General features: G+C 40.1%; 1 long non-coding RNA gene across 1 annotated transcript in view; it reads right to left on the bottom strand.

Annotated features, from left to right (window-relative positions):
* Positions 1-9,651: 9,651 nt before the first annotated feature.
* The window catches only part of LOC102298592, a 20,237-nt gene continuing 14,266 nt past the window's right edge, over positions 9,652-15,622 (bottom strand). The window contains exon 3 of the long non-coding RNA XR_315526.2: positions 9,652-9,700. This is a non-coding gene — a long non-coding RNA (uncharacterized LOC102298592). The remainder of the gene's footprint in view (positions 9,701-15,622) is intronic.

The following is a 15,622-nucleotide window of genomic DNA, read 5'->3' as shown; positions in this document are numbered from 1 at the left end:
AGATTTACTCTAATCGTGTACCCTATTATTCAGGAATATCTTTAGCTCATCACCTACTGGTTTGGTCGTATACATCAGCCTTGTTTCAGAGGATGCCTCAAAGTACTTGAGACCAGCTCAAAGAGATCCCACACCCACTTGCTGGGCGAGGGAGGCGTTGGAATATTTCAGATTCTCCTCTACACTCGTGGTGCCGGTGGATCGATGCTCTAAACGCCAGTTGCCTGGCCTCGTCTCATCACTGTACCCCCGCCGACTGACACATCCTCATTACATTACAATACGGTTGCCACTAAAGGTCATTCTCCCAGAACATAATCACACACAATCAAAACCACAAACTTCATATATCAAGGAGACAGTAAATAGCCTCAGGGTTTATTTTCTACTGCCACAGAGAAGCTTTCGGTCTATTCATAAGTTGAAGTTGGCTTGAATTAAGATCTGATACGAAAACGACTTCTTTGACACCTCCGTGTTTAGAGATCATATACTAAATTGAAATAGTCTTAACACAATAAATCTGCGCTTGTTAGCTCTTTGTAGCATCAGCTAAAATTGCTGTTTATCAGATTATAGTGACTGAAGCAGACGGCTGCTAATGTTTTCCTTCCTCCTCCATGAGGAGAGGGTTGTCATGAAAAGAAGTGTCAAAGTAGAAAAAAAAGGAGCGGAAACATACCCCTCTCCTCCATATTACCATAATGAGGAAAACACACTTAGTGGGCCATGACCTGATGTCATCTGATTATACCCATGATTAATGATATCCTTTTACCAAAACATGCCACTACTGTAACTGTCTGGGATTAAAAGCAGCAGATGGTAATGTATTCATGCTTTCAGCAATGTGTTCTTATATCCAGTGTTAACTGGATATAAATTTTGTGTGTGTGCATGTTTGTGTGTGTGTTTTGAATAGATTTATCTAGGGGGAATTTATTTTTGTCTTTGGTCATTTAGATTAATTTATTAGCTTCATGTTGCGCTACTGCATCTCTGTGCTTATTCTTAACTTTCGGTAAGAAGAGCAAGCACCATCTGTTGCAGAGTTATTAGAGACTAATTTGGTTTCCATGTAATTTCTAACTATGGATACATGTGCTCACTGAGATTAGCTTGTTTTATCTTTCCAACAGAGAAAAAATATTTGAAATATCATCTAAAAGTGATCAGCAGTGCGCAGAAAATAACAAACTGTGCTGTACACTTTGCGTGTCAGCACCAAAGGTGCTTCTGTTGGTGTGAAGACGACTTTAATAATGGCGCAATAGTATCCCACGAGAGAGCAAAAGCTGAATTACAGCATCTTGTTTTGCACTCAGACTCTAGTCTCCAGATCCCAATGTCCAGTCGATGACTCAGTTGAAAATATTTTCCTCTGGTTTTTCCTCTATCCAGACGCCATGTCAACAAAGCCCCCAGTGTTGCTGCCATGTAGGAGCTACAATGTCAGTCTGTCTGCTTAATTGCGAGTGGGATGAATGTTAATTTACACAGTCAAGAAGCTTCTTTGTAGCACTTTTATAGCCCAGAGGTGTAGATTTACATCTAAGGGATACAATGAGTTTTAGCTTGTGCTAAAAGGGGGGTGATAGAGCCCACATTCCTCGACCTCCCACGACATATTGTTCCATTGTATATGAACACCTCGCTGCCACAGAACAGTCCTGGTCAGGGTAGGTGTGGAAGAAGAGCGAGGGGAGGGGGTCATCCTGACCTACAGCTGAACTTGAGCAAAAGGCAACATTTTATATTTGCTCAGTCTGCATGGTCGACATCAGAGTGCACAGCATACCTGCCAGCGGAAATGATCTGTATATCTAATGTACACTTTAGCTTTGTGAGATATGCTTTTAACCACTTTAACGAACAAGCCGAATTTCCACTTGAACAACAGCATTGTGCAACTCAAAGGGAGATATGCTGTACTACTACAAAATGTAGTAGTACGTAATTATAAGAGAGGTGGTCCTGACCTCAGGGGTTTGCTGCTAGACTTCACCAGAAAGGTTCCTGTGCACTACATGAATATGCTCAAGAAATCCACCCTGTATTTGTGTATTGGGCTGTCAAAAAATTAAATGAAAAGTCATTCTAATAGGCGACCCTTGGCCTAGATCATATTTCCTGTCAATTATGAAAGTATGAAGTCATGCATAGTTATGAGGCATGGGTGGGCCTATTAAAATTCATAAATGATTTGTGTTTATACCAGGCTACTCTAAACCACTTAATTCCACGTGGCCATGTAGAACTAATGCTGGTCCCCACTGTATACCTTAAAGATAGGCAGGTGCATTGAGTTTCTCACAAATTTTAATAACTCAATTTTCACTATTTAAGAGAGAAGTAAGACCTAAGGGGGAAAAGAGAGAAATTAACAAGTCAAACAATCTTTACTCTTGCTTTAGTACAGATAACATGTAATTTAGCAACAGGATTTTCATAATAAATTGTTTGCTTAAAGCCAGAAGATGCACCAGAAAAAAAAACCCTCTTCTTCCAACTGCCACAGTAATGGGCTAATTGTTTTCTGGTAATTATACCTTCTTCACCAGTAAACGTTTTGCAGACCTCTTGGGTTCCCGATGTAACTGAGGTGTGTGTGTAATTACATTTCTTAAGGTCAACCTTTCTCCAGGATGAATTAGTGAAATTGCATAGTTGACCACTTCAGGGCATGGATCCAAACGCAATTATCTTTATTAATAGATCTTCACTTCATTGGCAAGAGATGACTCGGAATCCAACTTACTGACACAAAACATGCCGTGCATCTTAAAGTTGCCTCACAACATCGCTAATCTTACATTTCTTCATTTGGAAAGCATGACACAGTCAAAGCCGCCTTCCTCTTGTTAATCGAAATTAAGGAGAAGTGTTTTGGTATTGAATCCTGAATGCCAGTGTAAATACTGGCTTGAAATGCGCAAACACTTGATTTGTTTTTTCTCACCGTGTGGGGCCTGGTACGAGATATTGATCAGAGAATATCCTGGTCAATCAGACTAAATGATTGCCTATAAGCCCTCAGCGCCTCCTGCTTGCTGGAAGGCATGAGGGGGATCCGCAGGAAACCGAATTACAGAAGCCCAGATATGAGCTGCCTGGCCACTGATAGTTCCCAGCAGCCTCGTGGAACTGAGCAATGCAAATGTACAATAAACAGGGCCTAAGCTGGTGGAGGTCTTTCAATCACACAGGGGCAATAGTTCAACCCCCGCCATGCATAATCCCAGCCTTGAAACCCCTGGGACTCCAGCTTCCAACCTGCTCAATGGCACAAAGATATTAGATAGCCATATGTAGATTCACTAGGTAAACAGACTCTCATGATAACACAATACGCTCTCTTTTCTACCAGGAATATATTTGAAGCTAAATTCTGCTTTTTTTTTCCTGAGAGAAGGCTCAAATTGAAGGCTTAGCTTTGCGCCATCAGAATTCGATGCAGCTGTTTGCTTTGTTTAACATCCTTGATATATCTCTTGCTGAGAAGAAATTGGTATCTGTTCTTTGTGAATTAAGTTGCCGGGGTGTTTGCATTGCAGACAGGGCTAGACTGGAGTGTGGCTGGTAGAGGGCCTGTTGGAGGGGGGGTGAAGTGTGTCAAGGCAAATGACAAAAAAAATCTCATGGAAACTGAGAAAACTGGATATTAGTTGGAGAGGAAAAGAAACAGAAAATAGAAAGTGTTCTTTTTTTGATGCTGATCTAAGGATTCAAAGTTATTTGATTACAGCTTAAGTGGTTTTATTCTAATGAGCTGATGATTTAATTGACTAGCTCCAGCTCTGGGTGGATTGTTACCTCTGTATGATTAGTTCTGTGCAGTAGATTTATTGTTCTTTACTCTTGATGTTCAGCCTTTCCCGGGACATGTTTACTCACTCAGTCTTTCACTAACACGGCCACACGCACACAAGCTACGCACTAAAAATAATTCTAACACAACCAAGCAAGTACATCTGTGTGAAAACACAGACGCACACACAAGGACGCAGTCGCTTTGTCACACATGCATCCGCTAGAATAGAAGTGCATAAACGCATATACACACACAAACAGCAGGGAGAGTGCTTGTCTGTGTGGGGGGAGGGTCAGTAGGAACGGAAGATAGCAGTATGGGATGGGGTGGAGGGTGATGGGTAAGGTTGGGACTGCTCGTGTTCTCCAGGTCTGTGTAACACCCCCACACCCTCAACCACCTCCTCCTCCTCTTTCCCTCCCCTGCCTTTCTCGCCAGCGGCTCACTAGTCCCAGCAGGAGCCACTCCAGGCTTGGGAGAGGGTCCTTCCGGCCAGCAGGGGATCCAGAGAGGGGGAGTTTGCGAGGGAACAGAGAAGAGAGATGTGAGATGGGCCATTTTAGGCTTGCATCACATGATCGGGAGGTGGCTGATGAGGAGCTGACACCTATCATCTGTTCTGCCCGTCCATTATGTCAAATAGAGTGAAGTGACAGAAGGACAATGTGTTCAAAAGAAAACCCCTCGATCAACCTTTTTGTTTGCAACAAATGTAGCAGAAATAGCCACAGGAGTCCCAGATAGGATACGGCTACGATGTTCTGAAATTTCTCCTCTAATGTCATCGTCGGTTTTCTCACTTGTAATCGCTTTAAGACTTGTTTTGTTCAGTTTCATACCTATACCGTTGATCTGCCCGTGTATCTGTTGCTAATGATGCCTCTGAGGTGCATTTTATTTTGTCACAGATACAGTGCTGTAATTAAGTGGCTCTCAGTCCTGCTCCTCAGTACCCAGAGTGCTGCTTGTTTTCAGTCCTACTAGAATCTTAATTTCATTCAGCTGGTGTTCTAGGTCTAAATCAGGCCCTGATTACATGACAAAAGTGGAAACCAGCAGGGCCTCTGCATCCGAAAGGACTAGAAATGAGAATAAGTGAAACTCGCTGCACAGTAGAAAGCAAAATGCAAATGAGATCATTTAAAAAGTAACCAAGTTTGTCAATTTTCTAAACTTGTCCGTAGGTAAGCTGAAGGTATAAGAGCAAAGCTCGAGGCTGTTTCTTTTGGTGCTGAACGCATGAGTCCGCTTGGAAATGTAAGCACTTGTGAGTAAGAGATGATAATGATGGTATAATAGGAATCTATTAGTCCTTCAGTTTTTGCATGCCTAATAATTAGATTAATTGAATGACACTCATTTAGAGAAAATGAGGGACCCAGTGGTGTTAATTCAACCTGTGTTTCCAGATGCTCAATTCTAAACAGCTAAGTGAACTACCTAATCATAGGCCACCATCTGGGAATTCCCCTTCAAGGCAGCAATAGGGGATGGCGCCATAATACGTTTTAAAGGCATCAACTGATGGTTGCCTCCAACTAAACATATTGACGCCTCTCCAGCTAACAAATGGGGGGTAAAAGTGAGTGCCTTGATTATTAACTCCCTGTTCATTTACGGCACCTAATGCTAATTTCTGTCTTTTATATGAAGGTAAATAAGGTCATTATGGCTGTGTTAATGATTAGCATATCTCACAGGTGTAATTCTCTGGGAGTACTGCTCTGAGAGTCTTTTCCTTCTGTAAAAATCACTCAGTGCCATGCCAACATAGGGAGACTGACTAATTTATCCCCAAATTTGCACCATGTACAAAAAATCATGCAAATGAACTGGGTTCTCAATTGGAAGACACAGCATTTGGGTGACATTAATCAAAGAAAAATATGCAGACAAAGGTGACAGTAATCCCAATACTCATGCATAAGTGGCACAGCTGTGATTTGACTCACTGTATATCTATACGGTTCCTTGCATGGACCGGAACACAAATGGAAATACATTACGAAACCACCTCCTCTCATTATTATTTTTTATTTTAGCTCACAGAGATCAAGTGGCAACGGACTTCAAAAAAAAATTTTTTTTCTTCACACGTAGGTGCTCATGCCTTGCCGTTACAATAATTCAATTACGAGTATCTGTTGGGTTTTCCATTATCACTTAAAGTTGGCAAGAAGCAAAAGATTTCAGGTTGTCAAGAGTGGGGATATCTTGTCATCTGTAAATGAGCATGTAGTTGTGTGGCTGGTATGACACATGAGGTGCTTCAAAAAAAAAAAGTTACCAAAATTAAAATAATTTGATGGTTAAATAAGTATGTCAAGATAAATTGTGTGGGTTTATGCGTGTTTTTCAATCTCGTTAATGATGATTGATATAGACATGTGATAATTGTAATTATCTCCCACTGCCTCCCGCTCTTTACACATGTGCATCTTCATTAGCTCGGTGAGCCTATAGATAGAATGCAGCATATACAATTCCTTGGAGTGTGAAATTTTCCAACATTCACCCATTCATCTGCCTGGTGTACAACTGTTGTGAGAGCAGTGCACTGCCACAGCCTGCGCTCACCTAAGCTCTCGACTGAGTTGTAGTGCGACGCAGCCTAATCCCCCAACAGAGCCGACAAGCCAGCCTGCAAACAGAGCTCGCTGCTGGCTCTCTCTGCGTGGAGGGAGCAAACCAACATCATAACAAAGGGTGTTTATGGAAAAATAGATGCTGGCGCAGCCGACCAGAAAGGGCTTAGCAGTGATCAGACCCCGCTCCCACCTTTATCCTTCACCGTTCACATTGAAATGCAAATATCAAGGCAGGGTTTCCACCCGCGTGCCACTCACAAATTGAAAAGCAGTTTTTATCTATGCAAATGCAAGCATGGTAATTGAAGTTAATCAATCAATGCTAGCTTTCACTAAAACCTTGAACATGATTGAATAAAGTAATTATCATTCAGGAGAAAATGATGAAGTTGTAGACAGCATGAACCTTATTAAAGGAGGATTTTGAGTCACAATGGCTTAATTTAGCAGCCCCCTCTGTGTCTTCCTCCTCTTCTCCCCTCTGCCTCTCTTTCTCACTCCATCCCTCTTATCTTTGCTCTCTGGCTCAATCTTGTGTGAGGCAGAATAACTCACTGTTAAGAATATTTTAAGGCAGTGTGAAATATGCGAGTTCGACCACTTGTGGAACGAAAAATAAGGTAAGTCCTGATGGAAGCATTTATTGCCGATTTAAACTGTCTTTAAACTCTTTTTCCCCTCCCCCTTTAAATTCTTTTGCTTTAAAGTAAAATCAGAGGGAGATACATGGGAATTTTCTTTCTGACCATTTTGATGAAAAACAAGAAACCTAACATATTTAACTCAGTTCCCATTAAAGAACTTTATTTTTAGTCCACACGTCTTGCAATGACACAGATGTGATTTAAATGTTATAAATGTCTATATTTCATGCACTCAATTTAAATCTGGCTTTAGTAATATATCAGAAGCACAAACTAGTGCAAACACTCTGTCGGATGTTACCAAACTGTATCTACCTCTGCAGGTATGTCCTAAAATTAACTCCCATAATGAACAATTTGAAACTTTCCTAATTAGCTGCCAGAAGAGAGGTGATAAATACACGTGGACTTTGAAGTAGCGTCTCTTCGGGGCTTATCCTCACTGACCGAACGCAAACCTTTCTTTGATTCACACTTGATGTATCTGTTCTTTGAGGCTGAAATGACACTTGTACATAACAGTTGAGGTTAGGGATGAAAAAAAGAGAGATATCAGTGTCAACCATTTTCAAATGAAGCCTCCCCCCATCCCATCCCCCTAAGCTTCCACCTGTCATCCAAGACGGTGGTAATTGAGACTTCCAGTGTGCTCCGGCTGGCTACCTTACTGTGGCTCTCCTGGCTGCTCTCCTTGTGGCAGGGCTAGTTAAAGGCCTCTTTGGTTTGTCACAGAGTTTAATATGCACCCTACATAATTATGCAGGATTCACAGTGCTATCAAACTGCAATTCAAATTAGTTCAGGATTAAAGGCACAGAACAGTACTGGTTCCTTAATTGCATTGTACTGTGCTGATCACATTCAAATACCCATTACTCATTCCCTCTGCGGAGCAATAAGTCAGAGGGATTAATACTGAGGCAGGTGACAGGGCCAAGCCATTAAAAGGCAGTTATGCAGAAAGCATGGCTGGTTTTATTCACGTTAATGAAATCAGTGAAATGAAACTGTAATAGATTTATCAAAGCTCAGATGGATTTGCAGTAAATCAGTTTGATTCAGGCAATCAAACTGGACAATGGAGATAGTTTTCAGCTACAGCAGTGGATATCAGGCAGCAGCATGTGAGAAGTGCTGATATTCTTCTTGTGAGGATTTGGTGAACACCCGGTGCCTAGGCCCTATTCCCAGAGCTGGGCCTGCTCATTTTTGTCAGCTAAATGGTGCCAGTGACTGATAAAACATACTGCCTTCCAGTTAAACACCATATTCTTCTACCCCCTTCTCTCATCCCACACTCTGTCTCTCTCTCTCCCTCTTGCTCTCCTCTTGAATTTATGGACCGTGTGTTGCTGATTCTGGCTTGTTATACAGTGCACAAGCCCATGAATTAGAACCTAAATTCACTTACATCAAACGGATTAGTGCTGAAATCCATCCGTCTGAGCTTGTCTCATGGCACAGAGCTTCAAGTAGCTGTCCAACACAGGATGCTAGCTTGGACAAAACTGCAGAAAAAACAAACAAACACAGTTTAAATTAAATATAGCTTAATGAGACTTTGTTTGATTATCTGTTTATTCACAAGCATATGCTTATTGCTGCACACAGAAAGCTTCTGGTTACAGCTGCATTATAATTGATTTCAAAGTGTTTAATGTTGATCTAGAGCTTAAAAATGCTAAAAAAAAAAAGGGAATTAAATGAAGTGTTAGCACATTATCCAATACAAATCTAAACTCTGTTCAATCTGAAATTCAAGGTGCAAGGTTCAGGTGCAAACTGAAGAGAAATCAATGAGTGACATTTTGCATTTTAGCGCACATACAGCCTGTAGAAAGTCACAGTAGGACACCAGCTATGCCACTTTTCCCAAGTCCTGCATTGCACTATTTCCAGTGTAAAAATGGTTAAATGACCTGAGCTCAAATGACATTATTTTTAAATGTGTTCTTAATGAGTCGTCCACTGTACAGTATAAATTCCAATTACATCCAATTAACCCCAATCAGAAGCACCTCATCTCTAGCCTCTTTTTTTATTTAATGGTTCGCTGCAGCTTCAACCATTGATTAGGCTGAATGAGCAGCACTACTAAATGACCACCTTGAAGGAGATGGGAGCTGTTAGCCTTAATAGAGACTGCGTTGCCATTACACCTCTGCATGCACAGTCCCCCTCTTTTAACAGGCTAGATCAACTTTTATACCGGGGTCTGACGGGCTTCTATCCAGGTTGATTTTGACTTTAGCCCATTTGCTTCGAGGGAAAATGTTAAGTAGAAACCTTCCATCCATGAACGCTGGCCCATTATTTTCTAATTACAATGCATTTAGGTCCTTCAATAGGCATGCATGATTATACAAAACGACATTTGAATGTGTAAACAATGGAGATTTTCTTGAAGCAGCTATGAAACCAAATGGGATAGTTTGAGAAGTCTTGTGTCTATTTGCATTTAGCTTAAAAGTACATCCATCAAATGTCAAGTAAAAAAGTAAACATGATGCATGTGCAAAAAATAAATAAATAAATAAAAACTGTAAAATACGAAAATTTTATATTCCTTTTAAGACCATTTGAGACTGAAAATGATTAGAGCGGCTTACTTTATTTCACTCTCGCTTCTGTCAGGATGAAGACAGGACTCTCCCTAACTGCAAGAGAAACAATACAGACTAGAAATAAAAGCATAAAAAGCATAAATCTATTCAACATGTAGTATCCTCCAGTGTTAAAACTGGCAGCAGACGCTCGGATAAGCCCTCCCACATACTCAGTCTTGAGAATTTCACTGTTTGTGTTCTTTTGAGGAGTTTGTGTTGAATAATACCCACATGGCAAGACATAACAATCTGTAGATTAAGCCCAACAAAAATATGCGTAGAACTCCCTGGCTTTCAAGTGCATTCAAAATACAATTCCCTCATAATCTGAGCTTTGTAAAAACAAAAAAACAGTGTTGGTTTCTTAGTCAACATTAGAAGTGGATTAACAAGAGAACTAGAGATGCATGGTGTTTGAAAGAGCCTTGATACACAATTGCGTGAGATAAACACGAAGCCTTCACTGCGACAGTGTGCATAAGAAAATAATTGGCTTATTTATAGATGGTGTGAAATTAAACACACTTAAAAGCCTGGGACAGTATGGTTTAATCAACTGCCTTCAATTCAATTTATGCTCACAATTCACAATGCAACTGAGGAGGGGAGCATTAAATGCATTCCCTTATTACTCTATAAATGCAAGTGTCCAAGCAGACAAAACCCAAGTAATAAATTAATAGTAATAAAAACACCAGCTGTGTGGACAGATGTAGAAATTAAAAGCCAGCAACGAATACAACAGGCAGTCTAGCTTAATAAAATACATGGCAGTAACATTTCTTTGAACCAATCACATGTACCTACTGTGCAATATTTAAACATATTTAATGTTGATATGTATCTCGTTCAGCACTGGCTGAAATGTTAGTCGGTGCTTCAAGCATTTGAAGTCCTTTTGGGGAAATTTGATATTCAACATTAACAAAAACAACCAAAAAACAACTCCTGCTAGAGAGCTTTTAACTTGAACTTGGCAATGTTGATATCAAACAAGTCAATTAGTAGATGGATATGACAATAATAGAGCAATAATCCAAACAGGAAAAGGGATAATGTTAATGTCTCACTTAAGACACCTTCAATGAAGGTTTAACCAGATAAAACAGTGAAAAAAAGACCTGATATTGATTAAACTGTCATTCCACCCTGTAACATGTCCAGCTCGTCACATCTACCAACAACATAAGAGTTCAAAAGTCTTCTAAAAAGCAATCTCTGATCAGTAATTACCAACAATACCAAAGTTTTTTTTTTTACTTCATTTTTTAATTTGGAAGGGAGAAAATGAATAGCCTGGACTTTGGCTCCCATGGGCTGTACCTGCCCCTCAACAATTACCTTACCTATGTAGGTCACAGTAGCCCTGGCAAACCTGCAGCCCAGTTTACTGTAGGTTGAGCTCATCCAAGATATAGGGAGTGCAGAATTATTAGGCAAGTTGTATTTTTGAGGAATAATTTTATTATTGAACAACAACCATGTTCTCAATGAACCCAAAAAACTCATTAATATCAAAGCTGAATGTTTTTGGAAGTAGTTTTTAGTTTGTTTTTAGTTTTAGCTTATTTTAGGGGGATATCTGTGTGTGCAGGTGACTATTACTGTGCATAATTATTAGGCAACTTAACAAAAAACAAATATATACCCATTTCAATTATTTATTTTTACCAGTGAAACCAATATAACATCTCCACATTCACAAATATACATTTCTGACATTCAAAAACAAAACAAAAACAAATCAGCGACCAATATAGCCACCTTTCTTTGCAAGGACACTCAAAAGCCTGCCATCCATGGATTCTGTCAGTGTTTTGATCTGTTCACCATCAACATTGCGTGCAGCAGCAACCACAGCCTCCCAGACACTGTTCAGAGAGGTGTACTGTTTTCCCTCCTTGTAAATCTCACATTTGATGATGGACCACAGGTTCTCAATGGGGTTCAGATCAGGTGAACAAGGAGGCCATGTCATTAGTTTTTCTTCTTTTATACCCTTTCTTGCCAGCCACGCTGTGGAGTACTTGGACGCGTGTGATGGAGCATTGTCCTGCATGAAAATCATGTTTTTCTTGAAGGATGCAGACTTCTTCCTGTACCACTGCTTGAAGAAGGTGTCTTCCAGAAACTGGGACGGAGTGGCACCGTGGGGAACTCGTTATTCCAATGGATAGATCTTGGCCAACAGCACATGATGCCACTGGAAACCATCGCCCTTAGGTGACACATGAGAACGCCCGTATATAGGATGGAGCTTCCTCATAATCATTTTAAGCACTCTTGTATGCTTGAAGTGTCTAAACTGGCAGTAGGACTGATCGATCCTCCTCGACCCGAAAAGCCCACAGTATCTTATCCACCACCAGTACCCACCTCACCTTGCTGGCGTCTGAGTCGGACTGGAGCTCTCTGCCCTTTACCAATCCAGCCACGGGCCCATCCATCTGGCCCATCAAGACTCACTCTCATTTCATCAGTCCATAAAACCTTAGAAAAATCAGTCTTGAGATATTTCTTGGCCCAGTCTTGACGTTTCAGCTTGTGTGTCTTGTTCAGTGGTGGTCGTCTTTCAGCCTTTCTTACCTTGGCCATGTCTCTGAGTATTGCACACCTTGTGCTTTTGGGCACTCCAGTGATGTTGCAGCTCTGAAATATGGCCAAACTGGTGGCAAGTGGCATCTTGGCAGCTGCACGCTTGACTTTTCTCAGTTCATGGGCAGTTATTTTGCGCCTTGGTTTTTCCACACGCTTCTTGCGACCCTGTTGACTATTTTGAATGAAACGCTTGATTGTTCGATGATCACGCTTCAGAAGCTTTGCAATTTTGAGACTGCTGCATCCCTCTGCAAGATATCTCACTATTTTTGACTTTTCTGAGCCTGTCAAGTCCTTCTTTTGACCCATTTTGCCAAAGGAAAGACGTTGCCTAATAATTATGCACACCTGATATAGGGTGTTGATGTCATTAGACCACACCCCTTCTCATTACAGAGATGCACATCACCTAATATGCTTAATTGGTAGTAGGCTTTCGAGCCTATACAGCTTGGAGTAAGACAACATGCATGAAGAGGATGATGTGGACAAAATACTCATTTGCCTAATAATTCTGCACTCCCTGTATTCAGACAAAGCTTGAAAGTTCAGTACATGGCCTTTTCATTTGTTGCTCAAAATCACAACACTATACAGATTTACAACGCAGTTTTCCAGACCAACAACCACCCTATTCAGTCTTTGAAAGGTAGCAGGTGCACTTCAGCATAAGGGTAGAAGCCTGAAGGCGTTATAAATGAGGCAACTAAATGCGAGTCATAGACAAGGAGAAAGTATCAAATTAGTCAGGCGCACGTTTCTAGACTTTTAATGTTCAAACAACCCATCCATTTTACCAGAAGACTGTGATATTGATATTAATTCCCCCAGGTACAGTACTATTTTCTAAAAAATGTATCCCCCTCCTGAAGGCACCCTTAAACAACACATCTCCCCCTATGAATTGCTCCTTTATTAACTTGGTGACAATGAAATTAGGAGTGAGGTTTAGCGTTTTACTTATGGCTTTGAGCGTGTGTGCCTATACAAATCTGAAGGAGTCAGTGGTGTAAGCATGCAAGGCCAGGGAGAAGAGTCTTTTTTGCATTCGTGGTTGTTCGCATGCTTCAAGTATGCATGCCACAGCAAACTCAACAGAGCATCTTGTTTTAAACTAATAATAACCAAATTCATGTTTTTATACTCAAATTTCGGGCACACTGGCCTTCGCTGAGAAGTCAGATTACTGTTTTTATGCTTTTTTTTTGTAAAAAAGTAAATTTGAAAAAACATGGATAACAACAATAATTATGTTTTAGTGATAAAATGTTTTTAATTTCAAAAAATCTTGCACCGATGGAGTCATCATAACAAAAAGATTAAAAAAAAAGATTTTGGTCATTACTAATATTGTTACAGCTGTGGTATAAACCTTAAATTGGGTGGCGATCTAATAAGTTTGTTAAACACTGTAATTTCCTTAAAAATTCAGTTCTAAGTAATATATTAGTACATTTATTTCAACTACATCGAGTGCAATACCTAAAAATATGTATGCATTGAAATAACAGTTTGCTTATAGGGTCTCACCCAACTACCAATCACACTTACAACATGTGATAGTCTTAATCTCCCAAACTAAACAATTAAAAAAAGTAACACTTACTACAATGACTTCTTTTAGTGTTATCAACAGGACTAAAATAGGAAAATAACAAAAATGAATGAACAAATTAATATGAAATTCTATCAGCTGTTTGCCTTTCACCACCTGGTAACCCTCTTCCTTTTCTATCATACTCACTTCCAATTACACAGCATCAGAATGATGTTTGCTAGCTGTGACGGACATGCAGTAAGTATACAAGGTTCATTATATAAAATCAGAAGTTCAAAACCAAAACTCTACTAATTAGTTAGGTTTCACAAGAATGTGTCATCAAAATGTCAGAAGCTCCACATTTTAAACACATCCCACTAGAGCTTTAGACATCTCCTACAAGTAAAATCCACTTATTACAATGACAGTCTGTTGCTGATGAGGCACTGTACAGAGAAAGTATATATCACAGGTCTCCTTCTTGTAATAATTCACTTTGTAATAGGAGTGAGAACGCTACAGCATTTTATCAAAGTGTGAGCACTTGGACAGTGAGTACAGTATATTTTTAAATATGGACACACACACTCAGGTTTTAGAATGGCTTGGGATTCCCGTGACCTCCTGCTTCAGTCGCAAGGGCCTTATCTCTGGAGGGTCAATTACCATTCGCTTTTGCTTGATCTTGTTTGTTTAACTTGACACGGTGAAGAAAGGCCTGACATTGACCAGAATTCACTGCATTAATGTGTTCCATGTTCTGCATTCATCACTGTCACTAACCTAGAGGAGAGTGCCGGCATCACATGAGGACAGAAAAGAGGCTGTATCTGTGTGTGTGGTAAAGACAGATGACACACACACACATGATAAAAAAAAAGATAGATGTGTGCAGAAATAAGAAGACAAAAATGATTAATTTCTTCACTCCACTGACAACGATAATAAAATGTCTATTTTTTACGCTGCTGGAAGACTTGTTTAAAGCCTTCTTCTTTCAGCTCATTCAGACCCCTTCATGTCAGGATTCACTGTGAGCACTATGACAACAGAGAAGCCAGAACACATACTACTTTAATACCATTGTTACATGAGGCTCCTCCACTGTCTCAAAGTCCCACATCCTAGGCTGAATCCTGGAAGGATGTGAAAGTTGGTTGCAACCTGAATCTGATACTTCCAGCCCCGCAGAGATGTGTTCTTCCTTATGTGGGCTAAGTGCTTAACAATATGCAGTAAGTACAGAGTATCACAGGAAAGGAAGAGAAGTTAATCTCTCTAGTAACTCTATACACTCCATTCTTGCTGACCTCTGTGAGCAAGGGTCAGTCCATTACTTTATTGCTTTAAGCACTAATTAGCAGTTTTCCACCAGCATCCTACAACATCCTGTTGATCCAACTGGACATTACAATGCGTCTCAGCATATTATCTATGGCACCATTTGTGACGCTATCTTATTATCTGTGAGTAAACACTAACCATTTCCCACTGTTTTATCCCATGATTATGTTTTGCTCTATGCAAACCAATAATGCATAATGCTTTGGTAATTGATCATTAAACATATTGCGCTTTTCATTTCTGTAGCTTTGCATTATTTTAGAGATTAATAACTGTCTAAAGTGCTTTGCTTGTACTTTTTTGGCACCTTGTTTTTGGAGATATGAGAGCTCTCAGTGCAGCAGGAAACCAGACGAGTTACTCACATGTTATTGAACACATTCAAGTCAAATTACCAACAATAAAAGCAGAAATATTGGCTATGAACATGCAACGCATATAAATGTGATCCATGTGACTAGGGGGTCTAGTTCCAAATATGAGGCATGTTA

Source organism: Haplochromis burtoni, unplaced genomic scaffold (genome assembly GCF_018398535.1).
Source record: "Haplochromis burtoni strain Fernald_Lab_line unplaced genomic scaffold, NCSU_Asbu1 Contig_29, whole genome shotgun sequence".
NCBI lineage: Eukaryota > Metazoa > Chordata > Actinopteri > Cichliformes > Cichlidae > Haplochromis > Haplochromis burtoni.
Note: the sequence above shows the minus strand (reverse complement) of the source record. Positions and strands in the feature narration are given on the sequence as shown.